This window comes from Carassius auratus, chromosome 35, assembly GCF_003368295.1.
Source record: "Carassius auratus strain Wakin chromosome 35, ASM336829v1, whole genome shotgun sequence".
NCBI classification, from domain to species: domain Eukaryota; kingdom Metazoa; phylum Chordata; class Actinopteri; order Cypriniformes; family Cyprinidae; genus Carassius; species Carassius auratus.
The window spans coordinates 4912836-4924037 of record NC_039277.1 but is presented as its reverse complement, the minus strand read 5'-3'; the positions used below and the strand labels follow the sequence as shown (position 1 = coordinate 4924037).

The 11202-nt window shown below is 35.9% G+C and overlaps 1 long non-coding RNA gene across 1 annotated transcript; it reads left to right on the top strand.

The window, feature by feature from the left end:
• Positions 1-8505: 8505 nt before the first annotated feature.
• Positions 8506-10497, top strand: LOC113054811 (uncharacterized). Its single transcript, XR_003277437.1, has 4 exons — positions 8506-8569; positions 9221-9238; positions 9681-9775; positions 10358-10497. It is a non-coding gene; the product is annotated as an uncharacterized LOC113054811 (long non-coding RNA).
• The last annotated feature ends 705 nt before the right edge of the window (positions 10498-11202 follow it).

The following is an 11202-nucleotide window of genomic DNA, read 5'->3' as shown; positions in this document are numbered from 1 at the left end:
GACATCGAATAGTGATATTTAGTCGTCAGGTATGGCAACCAAAATCCAACGTTTTCTAGACGTCATAATGGCAACGTCCAAACAACGTCAAATTAAAACATCATTTGACGTTGATCTGTAGTTTGTTTTAGGTTGTGACATTAACTAACCTAAACCCAACGTCGAGCCAACGTCTCAAGCCAACGTCACATTGACATCAAATACTGATATTAAGTCGTCAGGTATGGCAACCAAAATCCAACGTTTTCTAGACGTCCTAATGGCAACGTCCAAACAACGTCAAATTAAAACATCATTTGACGTGGATCTGTAGTTTGTTTTAGGTTGTGACATTAACTAACCTAAACCCAACGTCGAGCCAACGTCTCAAGCCAACGTCACATTGACATCAAATACTGATATTAAGTCGTCAGGTATGGCAACCAAAATCCAACGTTTTCTAGACGTCCTAATGGCAACGTCCAAACAACGTCAAATTAAAACATCATTTGACGTTGATCTGTAGTTAGTTTTGGTTGAGCATTAACTAACCAAAATCCAACGTCGAGCCAACGTCTCAAGCCAACGTCACATTGACATCAAATACTGATATTAAGTCGTCAGGTATGGCAACTAAAATCCAACGTTTTCTAGACGTCATAATGGCAACGTCCAAACAACGTCAAATTAAACCATCATTTGACGTTGATCTGTAGTTAGTTTTAGGTTGTGGCATTAACTAACCAAAATCCAACGTCGAGGCAACGTCTCAAGCCAATGTCACACTGACATCAAAAACTGATCTTAAGTCGTCAGGTATGGCAACCAAAATCCAACATTTTCTAGACGTCATAATGGCAACGTCGAAACAACGTCAAATTAAAACATCATTTGACGTGGATCTGTAGTTAGTTTTAGGTTGTGGCATTAACTAACCAAAATCCAACGTCGAGCCAACGTCTCAAGCCAATGTCACACTGACATCAAAAACTGATGTTTAGTCGTCAGGTATGGCAACCATAATCCAACGTTTTCTAGACGTCATAATGGCAACGTCCAAACAACGTCAATTTAAAACATCATTTGACTTTGATCTGTAGTTAGTTTTAGGTTGTGGCATTAACTAACCGAAATCCAACGTCGAGCCAACGTCTCAAACCAACGTCACACTGACATCAAATACTGATATTAAGTCGTCAGGTATGGCAACCAAAATCCAACGTTTTCTAGACGTCATAATGGCAACGTCCAAACAACGTCAAACTAAAACATCATTTGACGTTGATCTGTAGTTAGTTTTAGGTTGTGGCATTAACTAACCAAAATCCAACGTCGAGCCAACGTCTCAAGCCAATGTCACACTGAGATCAAAAACTGATGTTTAGTCGTCAGGTATGGCAACCATAATCCAACGTTTTCTAGACGTCATAATGGCAACGTCCAAACAACGTCAAATTAAAACATCATTTGACGTTAATCTGTAGTTAGTTTTAGGTTGTGGCATTAACTAACCAAAATCCAAGGTCTAGCCAACGTCTCAAGCCAATGTCACACTGACATCAAATACTGATCTTAAGTCGTCAGGTATGCCAACCAAAATCCAATGTTTTCTAGACGTCATAATGGCAACGTCCAAACAACGTCAATTTAAAACATCATTTGACGTTGATCTGTAGTTAGTTTTAGGTTGTGGCATTAACTAACCGAAATCCAACGTCGAGCCAACGTCTCAAGCCAATGTCACACTGACATCAAATACTGATATTAAGTCGTCAGGTATGGCAACCAAAATCCAACGTTTTCTAGACGTCATAATGGCAACGTCCAAACAACGTCAAATTAAAACATCATTTGACGTTGATCTGTAGTTAGTTTTAGGTTGTGGCATTAACTAACCAAAATGCAACGTCGAGCAAACGTCTCAAGCCAACGTCACACTGACATCAAATACTGATATTAAGTCGTCAGGTATGGCAACCAAAATCCAATGTTTTCTAGACGTCATAATGGCAACGTCCAAACAACGTCAAATTAAAACATCATTTGACATTGATCTGTAGTTAGTTTTAGGTTGTGACATTAACTAACCAAAATCCACCGTCGAGCCAACATCTCAAGCCAACATCACATTGACATCAAAAACTGATGTTTAGTCGTCAGGTATGGCAACCAAAATCCAACGTTTTCTAGACGTCATAATGGCAACGTCCAAACAACGTCAAATTAAAACATCATTTGACGTGGATCTGTAGTTAGTTTTAGGTTGTGGCATTAACTAACCAAAATCCAACGTCGAGCCAGCGTCTCAAGCCAACGTCACACTGACATCAAATACTGATATTTAGTCGTCAGGTATGGCAACCACAATCCAACGTTTTCTAGAGGTCATAATGGCAACGTCCAAACAACGTCAAATTAAAACATAATGTGACGTTGATCTGTAGTTAGTTTAAGGTTGTGGCATTAACTAACCAAAATCCAACGTCGAGCCAACGTCTCAAGCCAACGTCACACTGACATCAAATACTGATATTAAGTCGTCAGATATGGCAACCAAAATCCAACATTTTCTAGACGTCATAATGGCAATGTCCAAACAACGTCAAATTAAAACATCATTTGACGTTGATCTGTAGTTAGTTTTAGGTTGTGGCATTAACTAACCAAAATCCAACATCAAGACAACGTCTCAAGCCAACGTCAGATTGACATCAAATACTCATATTTAGTCGTCAGGTATGGCAACCAAAATCCAACGTCTACAAAGCATCATAATGGCAACGTCCACACAACGTCCAATTAAAACATAATTTGATGTTGATCAGTAGTTAGTTTTAGGTTGTGGCATTAACTAACCAAAATCCAACATCAAGACAACGTCTCAAGCCCACGTCAGATTGACATCAAATACTGATATTTAGTCGTCAGGTATGGCAACCAAAATCCAACGTCTACAAAGCATCATAATGTTAACGTCCAAACAACGTAAAATTTAAACATCATTTGACTTTGATCTTTAGTTTGTTTTTAAGTTGTGTTGTGATATTAACTAACCTAAACCCAACGTCAAGCCAACGTCTCAGGCCAACGTCACATTGACATCAAATACTGATATTTAGTCGTCAGGTATGGCAACCATAATCCAACGTTTTCTAGACGTCATAATGGCAACGTCCAATTAAAACATCATTTGATGTTGATCTGTAGTTAGTTTTAGGTTGTGGCATTAACTAACCAAAATCCAACGTCTAGCCAATGTCTCAAGCCAACGTCACATTGACATCAAAAACTGATATTAAGTTGTCAGGTATGGTAACCAAAATCCAACGTTTTCTAGACATCATAATGGCAACGTCCAAACAACGTCAAATTAAAACATAATTTGACGTTGATCTGTAGTTAGTTTTGGTTGAGCATTAACTAACCAAAATCCAACATCAAGACAACGTCTCAAGCCAACGTCAGATTGACATCAAATACTCATATTTAGTCGTCAGGTATGGCAACCAAAATCCAACGTTTTCTAGACGTCATAATGGCAACGTCCAAACAACGTCAAATTAAAACATCATTTGACTTTGATCTGTAGTTAGTTTTAGGTTGTGGCATTAACTAACCAAAATCCAACGTCGAGCCAACGTCTCAAGCCAATGTCACACTGACATCAAAAACTGATGTTTAGTCGTCAGGTATGGCAACCATAATCCAACGTTTTCTAGACGTCATAATGGCAACGTCCAAACAACGTCAAATTAAAACATCATTTGACGTTGATCTGTAGTTAGTTTTAGGTTGTGGCATTAACTAACCAAAATCCAACGTCTAGCCAACGTCTCAAGCCAATGTCACACTGACATCAAATACTGATCTTAAGTCGTCAGGTATGGCAACCAAAATCCAACGTTTTCTAGACGTCATAATGGCAACGTCCAAACAACGTCAAATTAAAACATCATTTGACGTTGATCTGTAGTTAGTTTTAGGTTGTGGCATTAACTAACCAAAATCCAACGTCTCAAGCCAATGTCACACTGACATCAAAAACTGATGTTTAGTCGTCAGGTATGGCAACCATAATCCAACGTTTTCTAGACGTCATAATGGCAACGTCCAAACAACGTCAAATTAAAACATCATTTGACATTGATCTGTAGTTAGTTTTAGGTTGTGGCATTAACTAACCAAAATCCAACGTCTAGCCAATGTCTCAAGCCAACGTCACATTGACATCAAAAACTGATTTTAAGTTGTCAGGTATGGTAACCAAAATCCAACGTTTTCTAGACGTCATAATGGCAACGTCCAAACGACGTCAAATAAAACATCATTTGACGTTGATCTGTAGTTAGTTTTAAGTTGTGGCATTAACCAACCAAAATCAAGCGTCAAGACAACGTCTCAAGCCAACGTCAGATTGACATCAAATACTGATATTTAGTCGCCAGGTATGGCAACCAAAAGTCATAATGTTAATGTCCAAACAACGTCAAATTATAACGTCATTTGACTTTGATCTTTAGTTTGTTTTTAGGTTGTGAAATTTACTAACCTAAACCCAACGTCGAGCCAACGTCTCAGGCCAACGTCACATTGACATCAAATACTGATATTAAGTCGTCAGGTATGGCAACCATAATCCAATTTTTTCTAGACGTTATAATGGCAACGTCCAAACAACGTCAAATTAAAACATCATTTGACGTTGATCTGTAGTTAGTTTTAGGTTGTGGCATTAACTAACCAAAATCCACCGTCGAGCCAACGTCTCAAGCCAACGTCACATTGACATCAAAAACTGATGTTTAGTCGTCAGGTATGGCAACCATAATCCAAAGTTTTCTAGACGTCATAATGGCAACGTCCACACAACGTCAAATTAAAACATCATTTGACGCTGATCTGTAGTTAGTTTTATGTTGTGGCATTAACTAACCAAAATCCAATGTCTAGCCAACGTCTTAAGCCAACGTCACACTGACATCAAAAACTGATGTTTAGTCGTCAGGTATGGTAACCATAATCCAACGTCTTCTAGACGTCATAATGGCAACGTCCACACAATGTCAAATTAAAACATCATTTGATGTTGATCTGTAGTTAATTTTAGTTTGTGGCATTAACTAACCAAAATCCAACATCAAGACAACGTCTCAAGCCAACATCAGATTGACATCAAATACTGATATTTAGTCGTCAGGTATGGCAACTAAAATCCAACGTCTTCAAGACGTCATAACGTTAATGTACAAACAACGTCAAATTATAACGTCATTTGACTTTGATCTTTAGTTTGTTTTTAGGTTGTGACATTAACTAACCTAAACCCAACGTCGAGTCAACGTTTCAGGCCAACGTCACATTGACATCAAATACTGATATTTAGTCGTCAGGTATGGCAACCATAATCCAACGTTTTCTAGACGTCATAATGGCAACGTCCACACAACGTCAAATTGAAACATCATTTGATGTTTATCTGTAGTTAGTTTTAGGTTGTGGCATTAGCAAATCAACATCCAACGTCGAGTCAACCTCTTAAGCCAACGTCAGATTGACATCAAATACTGATATTTAGTCGTCAGGTATGGCAACCATAATCCAGTGTTTTCAAGGCATCATAATGGTAACATCCAAACAACGTCAAATTATAACATCAATTTATTGTTTTTTTTATTGTTATTTAATATAGTGGTTTCACTTTATTTTTATGGTCCCTTTTGAAATTTATGTTGTTTGGTTGTTGCACCTACAGTCGTGGCCAAAAATATCAGCACCCTTGGTAAATATGATCAAAGAAGGGTGTGAAAATCCATCTGCTTAAATCGTTTTGCACTTTTATATAAAAAATTCACAAAAATGTATCCTTTCATTGGATAATAAGAATTTAAAACAGGGGGAAATATCATTATGAAATAAATGTTTTTTTCTAATACACATTGGCCACAATTAATGGCACCCTTTTATTCAGTACTTTTTGAAACCTCCATTTGCCAGATTAACAGGTCTATTTTTTTTTTCTATAATGCCTGATGAGGTTAGAGAACACCTGACAAGAGATCAGAGACCATTCTTTCATCCAGAATCACTCCAGACCCTTTAGATTCCCAGCTCCATGTTGGTGCTTCTTCAGTTCACTCCTCTCATGTTCTGTAGGGTTCAGGTCAGAGGACTGGAATGGCTATAGCAGAAGCTTGGTTTTGAGCTCAGTGACCCATTTCTGTGTTGTTTTTGAGGTTTGTGTTTGGATTATTGTATGGTTGAAAGATCCAAACATGGACCATTATAAGATTTCTAACAGTCACTTACTGATTTTTTTATCTGTTGGTATTTGATAGAATCCATGATGCCATGTTTCTAAACGAGATGTCTAGGGCCTCCAGCAGAAATATAGGCCCAGAAAAAAACAAATACAGCAGTATATTTCATTGTGCACATGGGTTACTTTTTTCTCTCTGTGTTCACCAAACCCATCTTGAGTGTTTGATGCTAAAAAAATCTCATTTTTTTGTTTCATCTGATCATAGAAGCCATTCACATTTAAAGTTCCAGTCTTGGCTGATAACTGAATATGCTTTAGTTTGTTTTTGAATGAGCTAGGATAATTTTTCTTATAACCCTCCCAAACAACATGTGTTGATGTAGGTTCTGTTTGACTTTTTTTTAAAGGTTTTCTGAACCAGAGACTCTGCTATTTTCTGCAGTTCTCCAGCTGTGACCTTTGGCGAGTCTTTAGCTACTCAAACTCTCCTTCTCACCACACATTAGGACGATATAGACAAGTCCTCTTCCAAGCAGTTTTGTAACATTTTATGTTGATTGGAGATTCTTAATTATTACCCTGATGGTGGAAATGGGAATTTTCACTGCTCTAGCTCTTTTCTTAAAGCCACTTCACCAATTTGTGAAGCTCAATTATCTTTTGCTGCACATCAGAAATACATTCTTTGGTTTTTCTCATTGTGATGAATGATTAAGGGAATTTGGGCTTTGTTTTCCCTCCTCTTTATATTTCTGTGAAACAGGTAGCCATAGCTGGATAATTTCATGTTTATAATCAAGCTTGAGTGCTCAAAATTGTGAATTTGAATGGGAATATACTCCAGAGATATTTTACTCATAAAAATTTCTAGGGGGGCCAATAATTGTGTCCAATGACCATTTGAGAAAAAACGTTTTCATTTCTTATTATCCAATGAAAGCATACATTTTTGTGAATTTTTTTAAATAAAATATCAAAAGGATTAACAATGCAGCAGAATTTTTACAACCTTCTTTGATCACTTTTACAAAGGGTGCCAATATTTTGGGCCACGACTGTACCTGCTTTCATTAGAGTGTTAGAGTAAGTTGATGTACTTGCAAAGTTACTTGTAGTCAGTCAAACATATTTTGGGAGAGCATCAGAATTAGAAATTAAGCAGACAGTCTATTAATACTGTAATGAGAGTTAGTTGACATGTAAGTGCAATACTTATATTGTCAATAGAATATTCAAAAGGGACTATGAAAATAAAGTGTTATGACTTCAATTTGACCCATGACCATTCATGAACCATAACAGTTTATATAAATTGATATCCAATCTGTCAGTTTTCTGTCTTTCTATCACAGTCTTATGTCTTTCTGTCACAGTCTTCTGTGAGTGTTGTGTTTGTTTGGTGCCATGTGCTTTTGTCCTGTCTCTTTTCTGACTCCGCCCACCTTGTCACCTCAACATCTTGTAAGTGTTACTGGTTCTCGTGTTTTTTGCATCTTGGTTTTGTTTTTGCCGTGTTGGCTTTTTTGTTCTATTAAAGTTAATCTTTCCTGCATTTTGACCCACACCCTGTTCTTTCTTTGCCGGCCCGTGACACAATCTTGTTTGCAATATAATGCAATTCAAACACTCTCAAACCTGTTAAGACATATTTAGGAGGATCAAAACAGTATTGCTTACTTAATTCTGGGCTGGAAACATTGCTTATCAAAACATAAACTTGTTGATCTTTGTGTTGGAAAGTAAAGTGAGTGCATGCAGACAATGCAAGCATTACTGTTTATTGTACAGTCTTATAATTATGCAATATAACTGTCTAATTCCTTTGCTATAATTTAGTCTGTTCTTTATATATATATTTATTATATATATATTTATTATATTATATATATTTAAAATATATAAAATAATTGATCAGATTGATTGCTGCTTCTTACTAGCATTTTTCATATTTAAAGTACATTCTAGTTAAAAATGTAAAATTAAAAATTTCATATTTAAATGTTGATCTCATCCATCAATGATGAATATCCTTCAACTTTTTCTGTGTATGGATTTTGTGAATAAGCACTACAGAATAATACAAGTTAATTTAAAGTATATTATTGTTGTTGTTGTTTTTTGGATTTTTATTATTATTATGATTATGATTATTATTATTATTTATTTTATTTTTGCCAACCCCCCATAATCCCATGCCCAAACATAATGCATGAATGCAACGCGGTGACATCGCGCTATTGCGCCATTTTGCGACTACTTGGCGGTCTTTTTTTGGATCGGCAGGCATCAGTTTATCAGGCGGCCTGTGGTGCACTTACAGCTCAAACTGTGGTGAGTATATCTGGATATTAGATCATGTATAACGTAAAAGTGTTTATGCCCCCCTATATAATGATATTACTTGTAATACGTATCAAATACATCGAAGTGTTTTAGCTGCAAGACGATGGGTAGAGATAATTAATTAGAAAATGGTAACGTTAACTGTTATATCCCTGAAATAAAAACGCCTGAGTCATTAAAGCCATCTAACTGTTAGCGCTGAAAAACAGTTCAAATAAAGTTTAAACTTGAGACATATGTTTTTAATTATTATATTATTATTATTATTGTTTCGAATAATTTAACGTTAAGCTTTTCATCATGAAATTTGTTCGATTCGATGCTTTTTTTTTCTTCAATTGTGTCATGCAAATTAGTTATGTTTATAGTAACTTAATATTCTGCTGTACAAGTTGTTTAATTAATTTTGGATCTCCTTTAGCTGTCAGATTTCTACACACGATGTAAAGAGGCTCCTTTTTTATTTATTTTAAGCAAAAACAGCATTTTCTTCTACAAGCTCTAGTTTTATATTTGGGGTTCAAGTTTATCACTAAAGTCTAGTATTTAATATAGTGTGAATTCAGGAGCTATACTATATGAGGTTATAACTTTTGTTTTTGCTTTGTTTTGCATTTATTTCTTTGCCATGGTCTGAAGAAGCCATATTGTTGTAAGGTATGTTTTTTTGTTCATTTATAAAAGAGCCGCTAGAACAATCTGCTTTAATATATTACATTAATTAGATTAAAAATATTAATAGATTGAAGGTATTTAATCTGATTCTTCTGGTTTTCTTGTGTGCTCTTCTGTTATCCTATAATTTTGCACTTTACAGTTGCTAGCAAGGAGAAAATGAATGAAATTAATATTTACAGGCCAAGTTGTTGAAATAGTGTTGGTTTTACATTTTGAAATTGCACAATATAAGTTGTTTTGCAATAAGATAAAAACCTGCCAGTTTGGGTGAGCCTATGACTTTTAATCTAGTACCAACTGGAGGACCTGTATGATATCTGCATTATACTAGATATGATGAACACGTAAGACAAACTATAACACCTGCCTCATAATGTGTCATGTATAATTAATTATTTGGGCATTACTCTTGTATCCACAGGTTGATGACAAATGAGGTCATGGCCTGTTTCAGTATGAAATGGGGGAAGGGGAAGCTTGCTTTCACCAAGATCAATCTGTACACTGTTGTCACAGGTAAAACAAAATTAACATATAATACAAATATTAGCATCATATCATTGTGACATTCAGCGTTGTTTAGTTTCTGTTTTAGTTGGTTTAGTGAAAACCAGTAACCTCGTATTGTAGGTACTCATCTGTCACACAGAAATCACACAAACTTCCATATATACACTTCTTATTGATTGGCAGGTCATTCCTGTTGCCAGCCTATCTTTATTGTTCAGAACTCTAACAATTGTTTTTGCATTTAATGTATTAGACATTAAATGTTAATTTACCTTAAGACACTCTGCAAAAAATACTGCAATGTGTCTTTGTTGTCATGGTTTTCTTTTGCTAGATTGTCTGCTTAGTGTTTGTGAATTGCATCACAAGCTGAAATATATTTTGATGACTTATAGCATGTAATTTACATTCATGGCTCTTAAAGCTAGGGTAGATTTTTATTTTTTTCTAAGAAACCAAATCAATAGTGTAAGTGGTCTAAATGTATTCTGTGGAAGGCAAATAAATAGTTAATGATTACATTCAGTGATTACTATAGTGCATCATATCCTATACTTATACATTTTCTTATTCAAATATTTCTTACAGAGAGTGTCCAGAAAACATCAAAAGAGACGGGGCAAATACTGCAGCAGCCACCGCCTTTTGTTTAAAATATGCCCCAGCAGAGCCGTCGCAAGGAGGGTGAGAGGCCCTGTGCAAAGTTGATGTGCGAGGCCCTCTACAATTTTGCATGTGTGTGTGTGTGTGTGTGTGTGTGTGTGTGTGGTGGGGGAGTTTGCTGTAGTAAGGCAAGGCAAGTTTATTTATATAGCAGATTTCGAACACAATGGTAATTCAAAGTGCTTTACATAAAATTAAGTAAAATAATCATGAAGAACAAAACTAAAACAAGCAATTTTAAAACTTTGGAAATTATTTAAAAATTGACTTGAATTTAAAACAGTTAGAAATAGAAAATGATTTTACATAAAATACAGTGAATACATAAAATACAGTGCAATCAGGTCGGACATCGCACAGTGCTCATTCAATAAATGCACAGCTAAACAGATGAGTTTTGAGTCTAGATTTAAATGTGACTAGTGTTTTAGCACATCTGATCTCTTCTGGAAGCTGATTCTGGAAGCAATGTACTTTGGTCCTAGGTCTTTGAGTGACTTCTAGACAAGTAAAAGTACTTTAAAATCAATCTTAAATGTATCTGGAAGCCAGTGTAAGGACCTGAGGACTGGTGTGATATGCTCAGATTTTCTGGTTCTAGTCAGAATCCTGGCAGCAGTGTTCTGGATGAGCTGCAGCTGTCTAATGGTCTTTTTGGGAAGGCCGGTGTGGAGCCCATTACAATAGTCCACCCTGCTGGTGATAAAGGCATGAACAAGTTTCTCCAAGTCTTGGCTGCAAACAAAACATCTAATTCTTGCAATGTTTTT